Source organism: Acomys minous (assembly GCF_964271855.1).
Source record: "Acomys minous genome assembly, chromosome: 10".
In the NCBI taxonomy this organism is placed as follows: domain Eukaryota; kingdom Metazoa; phylum Chordata; class Mammalia; order Rodentia; family Muridae; genus Acomys; species Acomys minous.
In genome coordinates this window covers 69879032-69902882 of record NC_140491.1, presented here as the reverse complement: position 1 = coordinate 69902882, position 23851 = coordinate 69879032, and the positions used below count along the sequence as shown (strand labels likewise).

At 50.6% G+C, this 23851-nt stretch overlaps 1 protein-coding gene across 9 annotated transcripts in view; it reads right to left on the bottom strand.

Annotated features, from left to right (window-relative positions):
• PRRC2B (proline rich coiled-coil 2B) overlaps positions 1-23851 on the bottom strand; it is an 88601-nt gene that overhangs the window by 59753 nt on the left and 4997 nt on the right. The gene's annotated exons all lie outside the window — the stretch shown is intronic.

Below are 23851 nucleotides of genomic sequence, written 5' to 3'. Positions count from 1 at the left end.
ATGGCTGTGAGCCACCATATGGTTGCTGAGAATTAAACTCAGGACCCCTGGAAGAACAGACAGTGTGCTCTTAATCGCTGAGCCATCTCTCCAGCCCCCAAGGACAACTCTTTAAGACAGAAAACGGTACTCCTGGCTTCTAGCTCACACAAAAAGGTGGCAAACTAGACAAAGGGAGGTGCACAGCCCACCTGAGCCACAGATGCCACGTCAGGGAGGAGCAAACCCCATCAAGGGAAATCCACCACAGCCCGTGACCTGGGATCCACACCAGCACCTTCCTTCCACTCAGACCTCATTCAAGAAGCCTGGAAGCTTCCATCCTTTCAATGGCTCTATTAGCACTCCCCTCCCCCCCCCATCTGCTCATTAATTCACCCATTCATTCATCTCAACACTAAGTGCCCTCCCGGATCTGTGAGCTCTGCTCAACGGCCCTGAGACCAAGACAGACTTCACCGCCTGCCTCCTGCTCCACACTCAGCTTGACTAGAGGAGCTGAACCTGACGCCTGCGCAGGGACCACGGCTTCCTAACACCGCAGCGAGGTCTGGAGCAGAAAGCAAGAGCACCCACCGAGCATCGCAGCCACGTGTCCTTAATGGCTTCCCAGGGCGACTAATACAAGGGACCGGGAGGCAACCGTCACGTGAGGCCTGCCACTCTGTGGTTCTGTCCTGAAGCCACTCAGGCCAGGAGAACGCAGCGGTGTCCCTGGGAGGCACGCGGCATCCAGTCCCTACACCACGACCTTCGACTATACAGCACAGGAAGCTGTTGTTTTGGGTTTTTTATTTTTTGAGACAGGGTTTCTCTGTGTAGCTCTGGCTGTCCTGGACTCACTTGTAGACTAGGCTGGCCTCAAACTCACAGCGATCCACCTGCCTCTGCCTCCCGAGATTAAAGGCGTGCGCCACCACGCCCGGCTGCAATGATCAATTCCAACAGGCACCAAAACCAAACTGAGCAGAGACAGAGCCACTGACATCACACGTGTGCGGACCCCACTGAGTGTCCCTGGCCCCCACCCCCACCCCCACCCCACCCAAACATCAAAGGCACAGGTGTCAGCTCTGACGCAGTCAGGTTTTAACATCCTTCATTCGTTTAGCCAACGCTGGCTATACCTGAGACTGGCCAGGTGCAGCAGGGGTGAATGACCGAACACACAGTCAGGAGATGCGGGCAGGTGGATCTCTCTAAGTTCAAGGCCACCTTGGTCTACAAAGTGAGTCCAGAATAGCCAAGGCTACACAGAGAAACCCTGTCTTGAAAAACCAAGAAGTGGGCTGGACGTGGAGGTGGTGGCGGCACGTGCCTTTAATCCCAGCAGGCAGGAGATGCTGGCAGGTGGATCTCTGGGTTGGAGACCAGCTTGGTCTACAGAGTGAGTTCCAAGACTGCCAGGACTATGCAATGAAACTCTGTATCAAAAACCATAAAGGGGGGGCGGGGGGAGAAGAAGAAGAAATAATATCACTGTGTGTGGCAGCTACAGATACAGCTTAGTGGGTAAAGGCCTTTCCTGAACAAGCCTAAAACACCTGAGTGCAGGGGCTGGAGTGATGGCTCAGAGGTTAAAAGCGCTGGCTGTTCTTCCAGAGGTCCTGAGTTCAATTCCCAGCAACCAACCACATGGTGCACATGGAAGGTTGGTGCTCATGTATACAGACACCTCTGTGGCCATCTTGGCTCTCTCCCCTCAGAGAAAGACAGCCCTTTCTCCTGACGTGATCACAGCCATTCCCTTCCTCACCCCTAACCCTAACCCTAACCCCCGCCCACTGCCGTGATCAAGCGGAGAGCAGTCTGGGAAGAGCAGGGTATTTGAAAGTAAACGGACTCAGTACAAGGAGGGCCACACCCACTCGTGGGCAAACTCAGAGAACTACGGGGCACAGAACTTAGACAGCACAGGGCCAGAACGCTCACTGGCCCCAAACCAGGGAGAAGGCTCAGCTCTCACTTTGTAGACCAGCCTGGCCTCAAACTCACATCAAGGCGACTGCCTCTGCCTCTCGAAAAAACAAAAAACAAAAAAAAGCTGTCATTCGCAGCATCACAAATAAAAAAGGAAGTCACTGTGTTAAGTGTGCAAACTACACACGTGGTGACTTATACATAGAGACGAGATGGTGCCTGCAGCCATGGACAACCTGAACTCTAGACCCGGAACCCTCGGTGTGGAAAGAACCAACTCCCACCAAGTGCCTTCTGGGTTACACGTCCCCACCCGATGCACATGTAAAATGAACACATGAGGTTTCTGTTTTTGTTTTTAAAGATTTGTTTATTTATTATTATGTATACAGTGCTCTGCCTGCAAGTACATCTGCACTCCAGAAGAGGGCACCAGATCTCATTATAGATGGTTGTGAGCCACCATGTAGTTGCTGGGAATTGAACTCAGGACCTCCGGAAGAACAGTCAGTGCTCTTAACCACTGAGCCATCTCTCCAGCCCACACATGAGGTTTTTAAAAGTTGCCCTCAGAGAGGCAGAAGGAAGAGAAGAGCCTCCTGGAGGCTGGCAAGCGGGAGGGGACGAGCAGGAGAGGGGGAGGAGTAAACGAAGATTGCTGGGCTGTTAGTCTTAGCAGTCTAGAGTGGAACAGGAAAGCCAGGGTGGACAACAAGTAATGGAATATTTGAAAACGGCAAACAGAAGATATGGAATGTTCCTACCCAAATAAACTTCTGCAGCGACAGATCTGGTAGCCACCCTGATGTAACTGCCGCACATTGCACATGAGATGCCATGCCACATTCTAGAAAAACACACAGCTGCCCTGGCAAAAATAAAGATGTCGGGGTTGGAGGCATGGCTCAGTGACTGTGATCATGGACTGCTCTTCCAGAGGACCTGGGTTCAAACCCAGCACCCACATGGGGGCTCAAACCAGCTCTAACCCCAGTTCCAGGGGAAATCCAACACCTTTTTCTGGACTCCACGGACACCAGGAAGACACATCATACATAGACAAACATACAAGCAAAACACTCATACACATAAAATAAAACATTTAAGGCAGAGGCAGGTAGATCTCTGTGAGTCTGTGTGCTGGGACTAAAGGCATGCTCCACCGTGTCCAGAGATAAATCTTTTTTTTAAAGTGATGAGACGTATGTTAAAAAAAAAAAAAAAAAAGAACAGGCTGGAGAGATGGCTCAAAGGTTAAGGGCACTGACTGTTCCTCCAAAGGTTCTAAGTTTAATTCCCAGCAACCACATACATGGTGGCTCACAACCATCTATAATGTGATCTGATGCCCTCTTCTGGCCGGCAGGTGTATGTACAGCCAGAGTACTGTATACGTAATAATAAATTAATGTTTTTTAAAGCAATAATCTATCTGTGCGCTCAAACCTAAAATGGTGGCTTTTTTTTTTTTTTGGTAATATTTGTTTTAAAGAAATGTAAATGCCAAGGGTAGGGTGAAGTGGGGACCTGCCCAGGGGCAGCAAGATGGATTAGAAACAGGGATTGTTTAGTGCTCTATGGTCCCTCAACCAAGAACAAGAGTCCTCACTCCCAGAGCCTGGAGGCAACAAAATGCTGTAGATGTGGCCAAGGGTGGCAGAACAGCGTGCATGACGTGAGATGTCCCATGAAGTTATGACGGGCCCTAAAACAGGAGCGGAGGGCCAGTCAGAGATGTGGGTAGATGGAGGCAGTTGGGAACACAGAGGAAGGCACTGTGCGCCGCACAACGCAGGCCTCCAAAGGCTGGACGAGGACAGGAAATGCATTCTTCCCACAGCCCTCAGCACACGGCAACCCTGCTGGCAGCCTGGCGTTAGCCCTGGGAAACACAGCTCAGGTTTCTAAACATCAGAAGCTGACCGAGAAGAAATCTGTTTCAAGCCTCTCAATATCTATAGCGAGTTACCTCAGAAACAGAAGGCAACACATGCACGTGCTAACCCTACCACACAGCCAACACAAGGCTAAGCCTCGGACACAGCAGAGGTCAAACTGGCCTTGGCCAACCTCACAATCAGCTTAGGGCTACGCCATAATTTCTGGCCCTGGTACAGGGACACACACACACTAAATGGCAGCCACATTTCTGTGGTCCTTGACCACAATGACAAGTGATGCCCTGTCCTGGCACCTCCTTCCTAGTAACAATGTGTGCAGGGCTACACTTAGCACCATTAGCTTAAATTCAAATGAATTCATTAAAAACGGAGCCACACAGTGAAACCCTATGTCAAAAACAAAAACACAGAAGCAAAGTGAGCATTGGCAAGAAGGGAACACAGGCCTCTGCACCCATTCTTGTGTGAGCATGGCTGGTTTTGGTTCCAAGGTAAATGTTGTTTGCTCGAGACGGTTTCTCTGTATACTCCCGACAGCCTTAAACTCACTCTATAGACCACGACAGCCTTGAACTCACAGAGATCCGCCTGCCTCTGCCTCCCAAGTGCTGAGATTAAAGGCGTGCGCCCACTGTCCCACTAAGGTAAATATTTTTGTGTTAGAGGACAACTAAAAGGGACTGAACTTGGGTCTTCAGGCTTGACCGCAAGTGCCTTTATGAGCACAGCCATCTGTCTGTCTCCACAACTTTGATCTGGCACTGGCTAGGCCACTGTGCCCTCAGTATGCATCACTGAGGCGAGGAGCCACTCATCCACCATTGCAGGAGAAAGGCACAGGCCCCTCTTGGGAACTGAAAGCGTATCCGGGAGGTGATGGTCTGTCCCAAACTGCTTCTTGAACTATTGTTTCCAGAAAACGCAACCACTCAAGAGGCACTGTGTCCCTGTAATGGGCTGAGTATGAGGAGCGGGGTGCTTGGTCGCCATAACTCAGGCCACACCGAGGCCACCACCACAGCTACACATTTCACTTAGTTTTGCCCCATGCTGGCCACATGGTTGGAATCGCCAGACTTCCGTCACCTCACTGTCAAACAACTACTGGTCAAGAACGCTCAACTGCAGGCCAACCCTAGCCAAGCACAGCCACGTGACTCTTACTTTCCTGTCAAATCAGCTATCTCTTCCCGTGCATTGGGGGTGCTATGGGAACAACCTCACATCACAAGGCTGGGGCCTGGCATGTGCTCCTCCAACAGTCACAGGTGGAGACCACACTGGTGGGAGGTGGTCTGCCCAGGCACACAGCACCAGAGGAATCGACAACAGGAGCCATGTGCGCCCCAAAAGGTGAAACACTCTACGTCTGGCGCTTTATAAAGTATGTTGACAGCCCCTGCTTAGAACACTCTTTCAGTCAGCCATCATCCACTGTAGCTTTTAGAATTCCTCCATTGCACATCCTTCCCCAAAGCCTTCCGTGTTTGGGGCCTGGCCCAAGCCACACCCACCTGGCTCTTCTGCCCACCAGCTGGTTTTCACAGCACAGGCCAGAAGCACTGGCTGGCAGTGTGCTCCGGATATCTGTCCATCTTCCACTCATCCACACACACTCTCCCCCACCCCCAGCTTGCAAGCCAGGATGGCAGGAAGCAAGCCTGGGCAGGCCGTGCCTGTCACTCAGGCAGCTGCTGAGGCCTGCTGGGCAGGTCAGGGCCCAGTGCCTCACAGCCTGAGTCACACCTGGGTCTATGGACAGGACTGGCCCAGACACTCCAGGCCCTGGCTGGGAGTGTGGACTGGCCTGGCACTCAGCCATAGCCGCCTGCTGCTCTCTGTTGTTTTGTCTCCAAACAAAATTTAATATGGAACTTCAGTACCGTAGAGAAAATTAGAAACCGCAGGTGCTGTGGCCCACCTGCGACTGTCCTGTCCCACAGCGGCCACCTGAGGCACTTCTATGGGGCCCAGATACACTGCGAAAATCACCAACTAAAGAGAAGAGAAAATACTGCTTTTAGGCAGATGAGGGGAAAAAAAATATCCCCACGAAGACAGCTCTGGAAAAGAACTAATAAAGACAAGCCATTTAGAAGTACACACACTTTGGCACATGATCTAAACAGCAGAGGCCCAGGCTCTGCTGAAACAAAAGCCACCAGGGAGATTCTGGCCAACAAAGGCACTGACGCGCAGGCCACGCCTCTCCAGACAGGCCTGCCCGTCCAGCAGGGTCTGGCTGTCTATCCTTCACAGGGTCCATCTCCCTGCACACTATTTTATCAAAAGCCATTTCCGGGTAACAGGATTAACTCCACTCTGCAATTGGGCATAAGCCAGCGTCAGATGACAGGCCAGGCAATCCAGGACGGCCTGACTGGTGGGGGAAGGCAACAGCTGCACACTCAAGCTGATCACAGCAGCCGTGGGTACCCACGGGATTCACGTGCCGACTCGACACAACACCCTTTTTAGAAGATAGCCCTGTGTCAGCCTGTTGGACAGATGAGGGCATTCATATCCAGTTGTCAAGACAGAGAGATCTTGTCCAAGGTCGAAGGGCCCAGGGCCTAGACTCCAGGCTGTGGCTGCTGCTACACTGGTGTGGGTACAGCAGGCAGGAAAGAACGGATGGATTGTGACAGCCGTCACCCCGGATGCTGCACTGGCCGCCTACAGATGTCAGTGCTGGATGACAGCGCTCTAATTCACACCCTGACTTCACAAGCCAGACTTTCATCAGGGAAAGCCCATTCTTTCCACAGCCTCCCTGATGCTGGTACCACCTACTGCCTTCCCAGTCTTCGCCTCAGGTCCTGGGGACAGCATCACCCAGACTGATGAAGGACCTTACAGTGGCCACTTGGAGAAGACGTGCCGCTGAGCGCTACTGCCTAAGTAAGGCCTCAGAGCCAGAGTGGTGATGCATGTAATCCCAGCAGTTAGGGGGTAGAAACAGAAAAAGCATTCAAGACCATCTTCAGCTACATACACTGGCTAGCCTGGGCTACATATATGAACCCTGCTTGAAAAAAACTGTAGGCATAAGGCTGTTTTGTATTCATATGCTGACTTCTGAATCCCCTCCTCCGCAAGTCTCCCAGCAATCCTTGTTCTGAGATAGTTCTAGTCTCACTGTTAAGCTTAAATTGTTTAGGATGCTAGAAATTGATAAATAGTAGCAAACTTGTATCCAAGGGTGCCAAATATACAAATGTAAATCTTACCTAATAACTGTCATAATTGTTATTACATATAGTTTGATATTGTAAGAGAGCCTTTTATTAGACATAATTCAAATGCTAATTTCTGCGCGCGCGCGCACACACACACACACACACACACACACACACACACACACACACACACACACACACAACACCACCCCTCCATATCTGGTTGCAATCCAGGATATAATCAGGTTCAAGAATATATAAAAGTAAGGCTACAGCCAGGCATGGTGGCGCACACCTTTAATCCTAGCACTCGGGAGGCAGAGGCAGGCGGATCTCTGTAAGTTTGAGACCAGCCTGGTCTACAAAGTGAGTCTAGGACAGCCAAGGCTACACAGAGAAACCCTGTCTCAAAAAATAAACAAACAAACAAAAAAAGTAAGGCTGGGCGTGGTGGCCCACACCATTGATCCCAGTATTCAGGAGGCAGAGGCAAGCGAATCGCTGTGAGTTCGAGGCCAGCCTGGTCTACAAAGCGAGTCTAGGACAGCCAAGGCTGTTACACAGAGAAACTCTGTCTCAAAAAAAACAAAAAACAAACAAACAATAACAACAACAAAAGAATACATAAAAGTAAGGCCAGGCTTGGTGGCACATGCCATTAATCCCAGTACTTGAAAGGCTGAGTCAAGTAAATCTCTGAGTTCAAGGCCAGCCTGGTCTACAAAAGAGTCTAGGACAGCCAGGGCTACACAGAGAAACCCTGTCTCAATAGATGGATGTATGGATGTTGGTGTGGATGGATGGATGGATGGATGGATGGATGGATGGATGGATGACATATAATAAGCCTAGAGGAAACAGGTCTGAAAGTCAAGTTCTAACGAGCCAGGGTTTATTACAGGAGATGATAGATACCACCAGAGGACTCTGAGCCCAAAGAAGCACCAAAACCTAAAATAAACAAAGTCTAGCCAGGTGTGGCGGCGCACGCCTTTAATCCCAGCACTTGGGAGGCAGAGACAGGTGGATCGCTGTGAGTTTGAGGCCAGCCTGGTCTACAAAGTGAATCCAGGCCATCCAGGGCCACACAGAGAAACCCTGTCTCGGAAAAAGGAAAAAAGAAGAGAACAAAGGAGGAGGAGGAAGAGGAGGAGAAAGAGGAGGAGGAGGAGACAACAAAGCCTCTTTGCACTCTGAGTTCACAAGCATGTCTGACCACATCAATCTCCAATCCTGGGTCTTTCTTCCACCAGGGTTGCAGCTCACGCTTAACACTGCATACACATCTTCCCATCGTCCCACTGTCCCGTCCACCATCCCACTGTCCAGTCCACCATCCCACTGTCCAGTCCACCATCCCACTGCCTGGTCCAGCAGCCCACTGCCAAGCCTTATCTTAACACAGTACCTGAAACACTGGGTTTGCAGCTCGACTCGTTTTACACCTGCTGAGACTTACGGCCAGATTCTTCAGGAAGAGGGAAGGGGCCGGGAGTGCAGCTGAGTGACGGGGGGCCTGCCTGGCCTGCACTGGGCACTGAGCACAGCAAGCACGCGCGCGCACACACACACACCCATGCACGATGAACTTGACAGGTCTGCTTTAAGGAACAAGACAATGAGCTGGGTGTGGAGATTTACAAAGCCCAGCCCTGAAGCAGGAAAACATGGAGGTTCAGGCAACCGTGAGCTATACAGAGCATAAACACCACGCACAACCCAGGTTTCACCACCTTCTGGCTCTAGGCTTTCAGCAGATGGCCTGAGTCTGTTTTCTGTCTAGACTGCCAGCACCTGCCCTGTGCACCCACAGCAGCTCTCATCTCTCCAGACTCTTGTGCGGCCAATGCCGCCTCAGCTTCCCTAAGACAGCTTCTGCCCAACCTGCGGCCCCACTGTGCTGGGCAGACCTGCTCTGGCTACCCCCACCCCTGCTCCTCCAAACACACAAGACCCCTCCCCACACTAGTGTACACCTTCAGAACTCCTGAGGACCAAGTTGCGATTGTACGGGACCTGTGGGTCAGCCCTGGAGGAGCCCGCGGAGAGGAGAGTATTGTAAGCCAGCACATTCTCTTAGGCTCAGCAGGCCCCTGTGGCCACACTGTAAACACCAGGCTGCTGTCGGTCCAAGGCTCCCACATCACGGAACAGGGACAAGAAGGCCGGTACTCACCAGCCCTGCCTGGCTTCCTTTCCATAACATCGCTCTTCTTTGGGCGCACTTAGTATAGCATGAAAGTCTCCACGTACTTGTGGCGTTCCCAGCACTCGTGTAAAAAGCCAGGCATGGTTGTACATGCCTACGCTGCAATCCCAGCACTAGGATTGCTTGGTAACCAGCCAACCTGACCAGCATGCCCACCTTCCACCTGTGAGAGACACTGACGCAATGCACTAAGGCAGACATGACGGAAAACATGCTCAACACGCTCTTGGCTTTCACACCAGTCACAGCAGAAACCCACAACAATTATATGCATGCACTATACAATACGTAACACAGCCGCACACATGTGTACACACACACACACACACACACACAGACCCTGAAGCAGCTCCCAGGTACATGGCCTAATCTCCCATCTCCAGCAAAGCCATCTGGACTCTCGGGAACACCGTGCCATGATGTAAGTTACCTGCCTCCAATTATGACTCTCTGTTCTACTACGGTTTGGGTTCCTATTTGAAGGTTTGGGTTCCTATTTGAAGAGGTCAGTGAGGGCTGGTATGCAGCTCAGGGGTAGGGTGCTTGCCAAGAACACACACGACCTCAAGTTCCATCCTAGCACAACAAGAATAATAATTTTTTTAAAAAATCATGGGTTGGAGCCAGGTGTGGTGGTGCATGCCTTTAATCCCAGCACTCGGGAGGCGAATCTTTGTGAGTTTGAGGCCAGCCTGGTCTACAAAGTGTAGGGCTGTTATACAGAGAAACCTGTCTCAAAAAAACCAAAACTCAAAACAAAAAATTTATAGGTTGGGAATATGGCTCATGTCTTTAATCCCAGCATTCGACAGATCTCTGAGCCCAAGACCAACTAGGTCTACATAAAGAATTCCAGAATTTCAGGCTAAGTTCCAAGGCCAGCCTGGTCTACAAAACGAGTTCAGGACAGCCAGGGCTACACAAAGAAACCCTGTCTCAAAAAAAACAAACAAACAAACAAAAACAAAAACAAAAAAAAGAAGGAAGGAAGAAAGAAAGAAAAGAAAAAAAGAGTTCCAGGCTAGCTAGAGCTGCAGAGTGAAACTATCTCTAAAGATATATAAGTGAAAAAAATAAATAAATAAGGACAGTGGTGGCGCACACCTTTAAACCCAGCACTTGGGAGGCAGAAGCAGGCAGATCACTGAGTTTGAAGCCACCAAGTTCCAGGACAGCTGGGGCTACATAGAGAAACTGCCAAAACCAACCAAACAAACCCTAAGCGATTTAACTGAGCATGGTAGTGCACCCCTGTAGCCCTAGCACTTGGAAGGCAGAGGGAAGAAAACCTCTGAATTCAAGGCCAGCCTGGCTCACAAAGGGTTGTACAGAGAAGCCCTATCTCAAAAACCCAAAAAGCAGCAGAGCATGGTGGCGCACGCCTTTAATCCCAGCACTTGGGAGGCAGAGGCAGGTGGATCGCTGTGAGTTCAAGGCCAGTCTGGTCTACAAAGCGAGTCTGGGACAGCCAGGGCTACACAGAGAAACCCTGTCTCAAAAAACCAAAAGAACAAAAAACAAACAGAGCTGGGCGTGGTGGCACATGCCTTTAATCCCAGCATCCGAGAGGCAGAGGCAAGCAGGTTACTGTGACTGTGAGTTAAGGCCAGCCTGGTCTACAAAGCAAGTCCAGGACAGCCAAGACTACACAGAGGAAACCCTGTCTTGCAAAACCAGACCAAACAAACAAACATAAGTATATCAACAAACCTGTACTCACAGGAGCTCGCTGAGGCTCACTGGACAATCAGGAAGCCTGCACGGGTCTAACCCAGGCCCTCTGTGTATGTTACAGTTGTGTGGCTTGGTGTTCTTGTGGGACTCCTAACGGGGGGGGGGGGGGGGGCTGTTTCTGAAGCTTCTGTCTGCTTTTGGGACCCTTGTCCTCCTACTGGGTTGCTTCATCCAGCCTTAATATGAGGCGAGGTGCCTAATCTTATTGCAACTTGATAGGCCATGTTTGGCTGATATCCCTGGGAGGCCTGCCCTTTTCTGGAGAGCAACAGGAGTAAATGGGTAGGGGTGAGGTAAGAAGGATGGAGGAGGTCAGGGGCAGAGAGAGGGAGGGGAAGTGCAGTAATTTATGAGAGAATAAACTAATAAAAAAGAAAGAAAAACCAAAAATAAATAAATAAAAGGAAATTTTTAAGGGCCGGCGTGGTGGCACACACCTTTGATCCCAGCACTCGGGAGGCAGAGGCAGGCAGATCGCTGTGAGTTAAAGGCCAACCTGGTCTACAAAGCCAGGACAGCCAAGGCTAACACAGAGAAACCCTGTCTTGAAAAAAAAAAAAAAAAGGAAAAATTTTAAAAGAAAAAAAAAATCATCCACAAAGCATTGTACCCAAGCTCTAAATAGGATTTGCTATTTGTGTGTACATGTATATATGGGGAATTTAAAAAAGAAACTAGAGAGACACAGCAGAGGAACAGAGGCTTCAGCCCTGCCAGCTGCAGCTGTCCCTGAGCAGCCCAGCTGTGACTGTTTACACCCAAAGCCTCTCGGAGGATGACATCATCCAAAGCAAGCTGGAATTTGGGCACACAGGCATGAGGCTTATGGGCCTCAGGCAGGAAGCAACTTTCTCCAGCCTGGGAGAAAGCAGTCCTGTGTGTCACACGGTCCCTGCCTCCTCAGTTCAGCCCAATCCAGCACAGGAGGGCAGAACCCAGGAGCGCCCCATTACCCACAGAAACAGAAACAACCTGGCCGCCCTAGGAACTCCCATGCCACAGAGATGAAGCGGTGTGTCAGGCAGGGGACTAGCTCCTGCAAAGGCATCTCACCAGAACACAGAGCGAAGAGGAGCCAGGGAGATGGGACAGATGGCTACTTCAGAATCGGTGGCCAGGTGACATGCCAGCACCCCAAATGAACAGAGCCTAGGCTCTCCTGAGAGGGGCAGGGCAAGCTTTGTAAGGAGGCCACAGAACTCGATGCTGGTGGCGGCAGACGGTAGACGTTCTCATTCCGTGAACGGAGGGGAAGTGCAGCAGGGGCATGAGGGAAACTCCAATTTCTGCGTCATCCACACATGTGCGCTCATGTCGAATTCTGTTGGACTCAGAGCAACACCATCTAGTCATCCCGGGGTGTTCCCCTGGAGGACCACACACTCCTCTAGAACCCTCTAAGAGGAAGATGAATAAAGAACAATTTTGGTGGCTATAAGGTGAGGGCTTACAGAGGGACGGCCCTGTTGCTCAAGAGAGGGAACACCCTGGGGTGCCAGGAAGTGGTGGCTGCCTCTGAAAGCAAGAGGTCAAGCGAGTGTTGTCTGCCAGATTCCCCACTGAGTAGACTGGTTAAGAGAGGCCAAAGGGCATTGGGGGCAGGAAGCGGTGAGGTACTAAACAAGACAGGAAGCTAAGCCAGAGAAGCTGGGAGAACACCCTGTGTCCGCCCCCACACCCCAGCATCCCAGCAAGGCGGGGTCTGCACCAGCAGAACATGCAACCTACCACAATCAATCAATCAATCTCTCTTCCCCTGCCCTCCCTCTCTCGTTTCTCTCCTCCTCCTCTTCTTCTCTCTCTCTCTCTCTCTCAAACCAAGAGTGGAAAAAAATCATAAAATTAAAAATTCAAGAAAAATTGCCAGAGTTGAGAAATCAGAGACTATCAGGGACACACTCGCACATACACTCCTAGCCGTAAAGAGAAAAGGTAAGAGCTGACATGTTTTCTTGGAGTCTGTCTCCACCCAGATGGGCCCTCTTAGAATTAAAGGAAGCAATGACTCCTAACCTGTGACAGTTGCCAGTTAGTCACCATGGAAACTAGCCTCTGGGCGTGTCTGAGGGAGATTCTAGATTAGGGTGAGACACTATCCATGGGCTGGGGTCCTGGACTGAATGAGAAGGAGGAAGCGAGCTTGGCGGCAGCGGTCATCTCCTTCTCTTCTGTCTTGGCTACACAGCAGTGACCCTAAAACATCAGGACTGTCTCACCTAACACATCACCCTTGAACTGGGAGCCACAACAAATGCATCCTGTTGCTGTTGGTGCAGCCACCAGTGCAGTCACAAATACAAACCTAGAATCCAACAGTCAGCAGGGGTTATGAGGATTGACTGGGGAGAAGAAAAACGCGTTTCAGACTCCTGTGCAAGGACTCAGAGGCTCCTCCACCCCCTCAGGGGTGCCCTCTAAACAAACAACAAACATCACCAGACTGTTGCTGCGCAGCCCACCAATGGCTAACTCGGTACCCTAGAGGGCAGAAGCACTCACTGGGCCAGCGAATCCAGTGCTGCCTGCTTCTGGACTTAGCCTCAATCGGGCGAACATCACTCTCACAGTTTAAGACAGTTGCTGCCTGTGGATGCCTGAGTTTCTGAAAATGAGACATCTTCCCATGCGCACAGGATCTAGAAAATGAGGGCTCAGGAAGATACTCAAAGAAGACCCCAGAATGACAGCTACGAGACACCTGAGAAGGCAGTAGTACTGCAAACAAAGTGCCCAGGAAGACCAGGACAGAGGCTCCAGGGTGTGAGACCACTGTCCTCGAAAGGCACTCAAGGTTGCAGGAATCAAAGCCTACACACACACACACACACACACACACACACACACTCTCTCTCTCTCTCTCTCTCTCTCTCTCTCTCTCTCTCTCTCTCTCTCTCTCTCTCCCCCCCAGCCCCAAGGTGACACTACGGTGTCACTTTAATAAGTACTGCTTAGCAGCTAGTCTTCAGGTCAAAGGAACCCTGCCCTTAAAGAGGACTGTGGAGCCCCAGTCTTCCCCGCCCCCCCTTCTTTCGAGGCTGTCCCGGCACTAACTATGTAGACCAGGCTGGCCTAGAACTCACAGCACTGCCTCCGATGTGTGTGCCACTACCAGCTGGCTTTGCTTCCTCGTTTTACTCCCTGGTAATGAGGCGCGTGTCACATGTTCCCATCAACACATGCTGGTGTCACAGGGACAACCAGCCATGGACTGGAAGCTGCACAAGTGTAGCCAAAAAGAAACCTTTGTCCTTGTGAGGCAACTCACCACAGGAATGTGTTACAGTGACCGGAAGCTGACCAGCACACGGGCAGAGACTGACTACCTAAAGCAGTGTGTCGGTTTCCAGACATTCCTCTCCGTCTGCCCTCATGTCGCTGCCGTCATTACTGTCACTTCCTTCATACCTGGAGGAACAGCCCCTCAGCTCTGTTCTTCAGGAATGCTCTGATCGTTCTTGGCCTTTTGCGTTTTCAAAGAAATTTAAGAAATGGCTTTGTCTATTTCCAAACAAACAAATACCAACAAGAAAAGACCACCAGACTGAAGAGTGTTCGTGGAATTACATGAATCTAGAGATCTGTCTAGGCAAAAATTACAGCCTGTCAGGATCACGGGCAGCCGAGCCTGTGGGGCCCGCTGGCCACAGCTCCAGTGCTGTGCTAATCAAGCCATGACTGGAAACGCACTGCATCACTGCCACACCCGCCTGTGACTGACAGAACATACATACATGCGCACGCACTGAAGACCGGAGACTGTGGATGCCTCGTGATCTAAACGGAAACAGGCCAGACGCCCACCACCCCTGCAGTGGGTAAACACTGTATTCACAGAACCAAATACTACTCGGCAGTGAGAACAAGTGAACTCAAAGCCCTGTGACGCTGGGTGAGAGACCTAAGTAAAAAGCAGAGAAACACTATGCACGGGAAAGAATATAGCTGACATGGGCCTAAATAGAGCAATTTGAAGATGAGAGTCATAAACAGGAAAGAGGAAAATATACGGAAATGTCCACAGCTTGGTACTCGAAGCCAACTCAAAGTGGTACAAAGATATCAGCTCACCAAGGCAGAACACAGTCGTGTTCAGAAAGACATTTGTCAGACTTGAAGGAAAGTCCAAATTCAAAATCTCCGTCCACGGGGCCTAAAATAAGGAACTAAGCTGGGTGTCCTGGCCCTGCCCACGGTCCTAGCACTGAAAGAGACCAAGGCAACAGGGTTGCTATGAGCCCCAAACTAGCCTGGGCTACACACGGAAGAACAGAAAAGCCGCAGGAAGTCAGAAAACCTAAAATTCTTTATAGCCTTCTGGGGAGCCCAGGGTGGCTGGTGTCCAGGGTACACATATTAGACACGCCCCTTACCACTGAGCTCCACCCCCAGCTCCTAAACACCTCTGAGTCAGTGAAAAGCAGAGGCAAGAGACCCACCCCAAGTTCAAGGCCCGCCTGGCCTCCACAGTGAGTTAGTTCCACGCTACCAAGGGCATCAACAGACAGACACCTTCTCTCAACAAACAAAAAAGATTTCAAAGTAGAGAATTTAAACAACCTGGTAGTGCAGTCACACCTGTAATCCTAAACTCAGGAGATGCAGGGGGGCTGTGAGTACCAGCCTGACTGACCTACGTATCAACCCCTTTCTCACAAAACCCACATGAAGGGGAGGCACTCTGGCAGGTAAGAGCCCCGGCTGCTTTTAGAATTGACTCCCATCAGCCACAGCATGCAGCCCACAGTCGCCTGTAACTCCAGCTCCAGGGGGTCCAGTTGTCTCCCAGGCTCCTTGAGCACCCAGGCTCGATTAGAGAAAGAAAATCAAAGCCATGGCCTGCAGAAGCCCTAGAAAATGCTACACATCAGGACAGGGTATTATACAACAAAGCTTAAGAACACATGTGAACTCAGAGAAAGGGTCATGGCCTCAAGACAGTAAAAGCCCTAACAGAATGCATTATGTCAAGCACCCAGTTCTTAAAAAGTCAGGGAAAAGCACTGGGGAGATGGCTCAGTGGCGACAATCACTTGTTGTTTTAGTAGAGGCCCTAGGTTCAGCTCCCAACATCCATGTGGTGGCTCACATCCCTCTGTAACTCCAGTTCCACAGGGCCCAGCCTTTTCTGAGCTCCACAGGCACGGGACTTAGGAAACTGGGAAACCATGAGGTCAACCCAACACGCTGATCCGCTGAGGAAGTGCTGGACAAGACAGCCTTGGGCCACAGTGCGGCCAGTTCCGAGTGCTCCTGGGGCCCTAGATAAAGGTCATGCCTTTCGCAGTGGGACCTGCACTGCCAAGATCAGGCTGCCCCCACCAGGAAGTCCTCCGTCTGAGCCACTCCTTGGCTCACTCGCTGTAAGAGCCTTTACCTGCTGACCCTGGACCACTACTCCTCAGATGACTATAGAATATTCCAGTTGTGGGATAATGTGGTAACCTCCTACATGTGTAGAGCAAAAGCTGAGGCCAGGGCTGAGGTGTGGCGCGGGGCCGATTGATTACCTACGGCCCAAGGCGCCTGACCTAGGTTCAGTCCTGTGAGGCAACAACAACAAAATTCTTGTGGCTTAAAAAAAGTTTTTTTGCAAACAAGCAGGATGGTAACACACAGCTTAATCCCAGCACTCAGGAGGCAAAACCTGAGTTCCTGGCCAGCCTGATCCATACAGTGAGTTTCAGACCAATTCGGGAGACACACTGAGACCCTGTCTCAAAATCTATAATAACTGGTATTATATTTTATTTATTTGTTTGTTATTGGGGGAGGTGCTTGTGTGTCTGTCTGTCTGTGTTTGTCTGGAAGGTCAGAGCACATAACCTGTGGGAATTGGCTTTTTCTCCATGTGTGTCCTGGGATTTCACTCAGTCCCAACACCATGCCCAGAGGCAAGCACCTCCCCTGCTGAGCCACTTGGCTTCTGGACAGCTTGGGAGCCATGAAAGGCCACCCCACACCTTGTGCACCTGGACCAGTACATGTGTACCATCTGGCATTTCAACAAACCACATTTTCTTAGTTTGCGTTCAAAGAACTGAAGGGCAGGAAAACGTGCAGAATGGTGCTGAGGCCAGGCAAAACCCCGGAGGCTTTGCATCGTCCCCTCCACTCAAAACAAAGTCCACTTTATCTTTCTGCACCTTGGACTGCTGAAAGAGGCAGAAGCTAGCAGTGCGCTGCCATGGGACCCCAATGCATCAGAAGTAGAGGCACACCCCTGTGACCTCAGTACTAGGGAGGCAGAGCCAAGGACAACTGCTTTGAGTATGAATCCAGCCATGGTTTCACAGACTTTTAAATTTTTAAATATCCCTAAAGAGGGGCTGGAGAGATAGTCCACTGTCTGCTCTTCCAGAGGTCCTGCGTTCAATTCCCAGCAACTACATGGTGGCTCACAACCATCTATACTGGAATCTGATGCCCTCTTCTGGTCTGCAGGGGTACATGCAGACAGGGCACTCACACATTAAACATTAAACAAACAAACAAACAAAAAAATCCCAGCACTTGGGAGGCAGAGGCAGGTGGATCACTAAGAGTTAGAGGCCAGCCTGGTCTACAAAGTGAGTTCCAGACAGCCAGGGCTACACAGAGGAACCCTGTTTCGAAAAACCAAAACTTAAGCTGGGCGTGGTGGTGCACGCCTTTAATCCCAGCACTCGGGAGGCAGAGGCGGGCGGATTGCTGTGAGTTCGAGGCCAGCCTGGTCTACAAAGTGAGTCCAGGACGGCCAAGGCTACCCAGAGAAACCCTGTCTCAAAAAACCAAAAAAGAAAGAAAGAAAGAAAGAAAGAAAGAAAGAAAGAAAGAAAGAAAGAAAGACCAAAACTTAATGGAAGGAAGGAAGGCAGGAAGGAAAGGAAGGCAGGAAGGAAGGCAGGAAGGCAGGAAGGAAGGCAGGCAGGAAGACCACAGCGTTCACATAGACGTCTTGCACAAACAGAGCACCCCAGCACACCTGAGTGAGCCAATGAGATCTTATTCTAACTAGTCTGCATCTCGGAGACCCAGTCCGCCTTGTCCCCACACCTGACTGTCAAGCATCAAATGGAAAGCCCTGCGATCTCAAGAGAGCAGAACTCATCAGCTAATTAAATCTAGTCTTTGCTCCCAGTAAACCTAGCCAGCCCGGCACCGCGATTCGTCCAGGATGCGAAGAAGCACAGAGGCCTCTTCCCAAGGGAGCCACATCCCACACGCATTTTACATGAAGGCAGAGCATGCTGGGTGTCACAGGCTCAAGAGTTAAAGGCCTTGCTGGACACGGCTCTCAGGACAGTGGTCCTCTGGATGGAAGAGGGACGAAAGGAGGAAGCCACGACTTTCATTTTCTACTTCCCTTTTTATGCAAGTGTTTAGGTTTCTGTAACAAACCTGGATGTTCATTGATGCCTTGTTTTTTGGGGTCTCAGTGAACCCACAGCATATACCACTGCTGGTTGACCGGGTTCCCCGCCTGTGCCAGTACGTCAGGCATTGTGTCAGTGTGCAGAGCAGCACAATGTGACAGTCGGAGAAATGACACAGGCTGTATTCACACAGAGCAGGCAAAGGAAACTGAGTCCCCAAGAACTACGAGGAGGCCATGTAGTCATGGTCTTACTGCAGGTAGGTGAGAGGGCTAAGACCAAATCCGAACTGTGGCCAGCTGGCTGCAGAGCCTCCGCACAGCTACAGCCCTCACACCTGCCTTCAGCCCTCCCAAGAGAAAAGGTTCCATGAAGGGAGGGCGCCATCCCTGGGCATGCGCCCTTACTGGGCGGAGAAGACGGCAGTGCAGTTCTTGGTGACGTGAATGGCAGAAAGAGCCTGGGGCATCTGCTTCCTTGAAGGCCAAGGTTGGCTGAGGGGTCAGCGCTCATGGAAGAGGAGAGAGCCTGAAGTGGACCTTAGCACAATTAGACGCCTCAGCGTGTAGTAAACAAATGAGTCCCAAGTGAGCAGCCTGCCTACTCCAAACCCCTAGGCCCTCCTTGAGTGCTGAGTTCAGGGCCATTAATAGCGCTCCTGTTTATTGAGAGCCTGCGTGCCTCGTGCCAGGTGCCTTCTGAAGTCCTAAGTGCCTGACCTTTCAAATCTCCTCCATTCTAGGAAGGTCTGATGCAGCTACAGCATTCTGCAAGCAAGCAGAACGGAGTGAACTTCTGGACTGGAAAGCAGGTCTTCCACCCACCACAGAGGGCAGCAGGTGGGCTAGCAGCCATGCCTCTCTCTTCCAGTAAACTTCTAGGTTTGCGTTCACAAGAACAGAACACAGGGATTGACAGCACTGAAGTCTCAACTGCCTCCTCTGGGCACCTGCAGCCTGGAGCCCGGCCCCTTCCCAGCTGCCTTGACAACCACCAGCAGCTCTGCTGCCTCCGAGGGTGAGAGCGATTTAGGTAGAGCAAGCCAAAGCCAAGATCGCTCTCGGCTTCCTAGTGAAAAAAGGCCAGCCGAAGCAACACAAGACCCTGTCTCCAAAAAATTATATATTTTTTTCAAAATGGAGGCCAGTAAGATGGCTCAGCAGGTAAAGGCACTTGTCGCCAAACCTGACAACTCCAGGTTAATCCCTGGAGCCTACATGGTAGGAGAGAACCAACTCCCACAAGTTGTCCTCTTACACATGCGCAGTGGCACACATGGCCCAAACACACACACACACACACACTTGCGCGCGTGCATGTAGTCATTTTAATAATAGAAATTAGAAGAGTTGGGAAAAGTCTGTGCAACAGCCAGTATAGGAGATTCCAAAAAGGCTCAGCATCAGGACCACAAGACATAGAAGAGCCATGGAACACTCCTAAGAGCGGCTGCCTCTGAACTGCCTGCACCAGGCTCCGTACGGGCCAGAAGTTAACATCAAGGATCATCTTTTTAGCCCATAACAAGATCAAACTGGGCCCTGGCCCTGTGTCCCCTGCACCCTTCTCCTGGCCTCACATGGGCTCTCACCTGACACCAGAGCAGCTCCAGCCTTGGCTGTACACTGCAGACCCACATTCACAAATCAGTTCTGAGCAACAGACCAGCAGGGCACAGTCTCTAAACCTACCACCCAAAAAGGCCCAAAACTCCTTGCACCCGAGCCACCCCTCACACTATCCCTCACCTGCACAAAGGGCAGGTTAGGTCTTAACAAAACACTGCTCAAGGGCGGAGTCAGCAAATACCCTTCAAGGCTACTAAATACAAGTCATGCTTTTGAAGAGAGCTGTCCTCTGCTCTCCATAACTGCAGCACCATGGCACATTCCCTCATGCTTACACACACTTGCACACACACAACTTTTGAGACAAGTTCTCACTATGTAGCCATGGCTGGCCTGGTACTCACAGAGAAACACCTGCCTCTGCCTCCCCAGTGCTGGTGTCAACGCTGTGCACTACCATACTTGATTATATAACCTGGTTTAGCTGGGCGGTGGTGGCGCACACCTTTAGTGCCACCACTCGGGAGGCTGAGGCAGGCAGAGCTCTGTGAGTTCAAGACCAGTCTGGTCTACAAGCAAGGCCAATACAGCCAAGGGTACACAGAGAAGCCCTGTTTTTTTTTTGGGGGGGGGGGAACCTAGGTTGGCCTTGAATGGCAATCCTCCTGCCTCTACTTCTCAAGTACCAAGATTACACTGTGTGCTACCATCTTGGTTCTGCTTTTCTTCTTCATTATACTTTTTTTTTTAAGTTTTATTTTTTGGTTTTTCCAGACAGGGTTTCTCTGTGTAGCTTTGGCTGTCCTGGGTTCACTTTGTAGACCAGACCGGCCTCAAACTCACAGCGATTCTCCTGCCTCTGCCTCCTGAGTGCTGGGATTAAAGGCGTGCGCCACCACTGCCCAGCTCACTATACTCTTTATAATTTGTAAATAAAGCTTTTTAAACAACTTTTACTTTTGCCTGCTGAGTGCTGAGACTAAAGGCTCTTGCTACCATGCCTATTGATACTTGTATTAAGCTAGGCGTGGCGGCTTATGTCTTTAATCCCAGCACTCAAGAGGTAGAGGCAGGGGGACCTCTGTGAGCTGAAGGTAGCCTGGTCTACAAAGCCAGTGAGACCTTTAAAAAAAAATCTACTGGGAATACCTGGGCCATGGGATTGAGCTATTTTTTAGATGATTGAGCTATTTTGTTTTTATATATTTGTACATTTTTAAAAACCTAATAAGCATTACTTCTAAAATATTAATAAGTCATGTCTGCATATCTGTTTCTATTAATGACGAGAAACCCTCAGGATAATGTTTGAAGATAACACACTAATATGTAGACAGGCAATTTCCATTGCTGATCTGTTTGTTTTTCACAGTGTTGGATGCAGAACCGAAGACCTTGTGTGTGCTCTACTGCTAAGCTGTATTCCAGCCATCAGCTGCACCCCATCCCTTCAACTGCACCCCAGGCCCTCAGCTGCACTCCAGGCCCTCAGCTGCACCCCAGCTTCTCAGCTGCACCCCAGACCCTCAGCTGTACCCCATCCTCTCAGCTGCACCCCAGACCCTCAGCTGCACCCCAGCCCCTCAGCTGCACCCCAGCCCCTCAGCTGCACCCCAGACCCTCAGCTGTACCCCAGACCCTCAGCTGTACCCCATCCTCTCAGCTGCACCCCAGCTTCTCAGCTGCACCCCAGCCCCTCAGCTGCACCCTAGCTCCTCAGCTGCACCCCAGCCTCTCAGCTGCACCCCAGCCCCCAATTGCAACCCTCCATTTGTTTTCTGAAACCACCTTTTCCTGAGTCCCTTAAGCACACACTTACCAGTGCACTGAATCTGGCAGAGCAAACAAAGCAAACTGTAAACAGTGCTTACTGCTGGGGAGGAATAGGCTGGCATTTCTCTGCACATTACTACTCCTTCTTTTGTTCAAATCTGTACTGTATGTATACATATACTTTTTCATAATTAATTTATCAGGAAAACAAACACGAGAAAATGTCATATTGTGTCTCAAAACAACCCTCCACTCTCCCTAGTGGCTTCTAAACACTGCGCCCATTGAGTCCCACTGACAGGTCACCCAGACAAGAGGGACCTGGTCCCTCCCAGACAGGCCTGTATTTTCTGCCCTTGTGGGAACAGAGCTGTTCTTTAAACTCTGGACTGTCTGTAAACACCACCTGCCCAAAAAAAGCTCTGGAGAACACAAAGGAACTTGGGTAAGGAAGGGCGCTGGCCACAGCCCCTTCGTCTACCCCTTCATCTGCACAAAGGCATGACTCAAGGCATGCTGGGAGGTTGAGCATTTACAAAATGTCCACATTCAAAGGGCCTCAGGACCCTGAAAAGCATGAGCTGTCTCCAGAGACCCGCAGTTCTGGTCCCAACACAGACCCCAAGGCCTCGGCATATTACTTCCACGTGGGTACTGATTTCGATTCTGCCACAAACTCCAGACACCACCCTAACTTCCCAGGCTGAATGAACCCGACTTTGGTGGCCTCTTGTGAGACCCTCTTAAAACTCTCTAGTTCACCCACTTACGGGTGACCCTGGGACACCAACACACACTGGGGCAAGCTGGTTCTGCAGATTAAAAACAACTGTGCTTGCTTACTGGTCATCATCTACGGATAGACAAATGAAGAAAATGTAGGGCACATATGTACGTGTGTGTGTGTGTGTGTGTGTGTGTGTGTGTGTGTGTACACACTACTGAGGCTTGGTTCTCTCCTAGCCTTCCTTGGACTCTAAGGCGTAAACTGAGGTCATCCGGCTAGCACTGTCAGGTGGCCTGCGTGTTCACCTGCTGAGCCATCTGCCTGTCCTGTTTGTTTTTAACCGAACGGTCTGCCTCTGCAGCCCAGACTATCCTCCAATTCTGGATCCTCCTGCCTCAGCCTCAGGAAGTTCTGAAACACACCACAGACATGGAATGAGCCTTGCAAGCATGATAAATAAAGCCAGGAATAAAATTCTGACTGGTGGGTGATCCTGCTTATGCAAGGTACCCAGAATGGCCAAATGCAGACAAAAGGGGGCTGATGGCTGCCTGAGGCTAGAGGAAGAGGAATGGTTAAACAGATGGCTTTTAAGTTCCCGGGGATGATGCCACCTGGAGATGGCTGGTAGTGTCGCCTCGTGCCACTGACCGGACACTTACAAACAATACATTTTTTTGCACAATAAAATTTGTTAGCAGGGTGTGGTGGCGTATGCCTTTAATCCTAGCACTCGGGAGGCAGAGGCAGACAGATCTCTGTGAGTTCGAGGCCAGCCTGGTCTATAAAGCGAGTCCAGGACAGCCAAGGCTACACAGAGAGACCCTGTCTAAAAAAAAAAAACCAAAAACAAAACAAAACAAAAAAAAACAAAAAAAACAAAAATTTTGTTTTAGGGGCCAGGGAGATGGTTCTGTATATACAGTGCCTGCTGCACAGGCTTAAGAACCAGAGTTCAAATGGCCAGTGGGCACCCCACAAAGGTCAGGTGGGCACAACAGCCCACCTGCACTCCAGTGCACACAGGAGGCAGCAGGCTGGCTAACTAGGCTAGCCAGAGCAGTGAGTTCTGAGTTCAAGTGAGACCCTGCCTCACTTGAGGTGCAGAGTGACACCAAACTCAAACCTCCACAAGCACGCACACACATACATATGTGTGTCCACAGTACACATACATATGCACACACATTTAAAGTAAAAAGTACCTTTAAAAAACATGATTTACAAGTTGTAAATGAGTGATAAAGAAAAGCTGAACCAGAGCCGGACGTGGTGGCGCAGGACTTTAATCCCAGCACTTGGGAGGCAGAGGCAGGCGGATCGCTGTGAGTTCGAGGCCAGCCTGGTCTACAAAGCTAGTCCAGGACAGCCAAGGCTACACAGAGAGACCCCATCTCTTGGGAAAAAAAAAAAACAAATAAATAATAAAAAGATAAAAAGAAAAGCAGAACCAAGATGGCCGCACACACTGTAATCCTGGTACTTGGG